Here is a 462-nt window from a genome sequence, read left to right as displayed (position 1 = left end):
TTTTGGTTAACCAATTTGTTCGGCGCTAGTAGGTTTTGGTAGGATTTCAGACGCGCTCGTGTAGGAATATCTCTTAAAAAGTTGGCAACCTTGGACACGCGTGTCTTTACGCGAGTCAGCGAGTTGCGGGCATCCGAGTATCCGAAATTCTCGGTTTTTAAAATAAAGGCTAGACCGATCGAGTTCTGAATATGAGGTCCATCGACAGCTTGGGTCCGAATTATATAATAAACGTTTATTTTACCTCTACATGTCCCATGAACGGAGATATTTTATGTAAGATGCGTCGCCTCAAAAAGTCATCTCCTTTCCATATTTTCGACGGTAGATGGCACTCATTTATTGCTGTCATAACTAAAAAAAAAACCGTTACATAGGCTGGTATTCGTAGGCTGTGTTCCAAAATTGTTTGTCAGCGCTGGCAGTACTGCCAACACCGTTCCAAAAATCATCGTAGCACGC

This window comes from Trachymyrmex cornetzi, unplaced genomic scaffold, assembly GCF_001594075.2.
Source record: "Trachymyrmex cornetzi isolate Tcor2-1 unplaced genomic scaffold, Tcor1.1 scaffold34, whole genome shotgun sequence".
NCBI lineage: Eukaryota > Metazoa > Arthropoda > Insecta > Hymenoptera > Formicidae > Trachymyrmex > Trachymyrmex cornetzi.
This window is presented reverse-complemented; position numbering follows the sequence as displayed.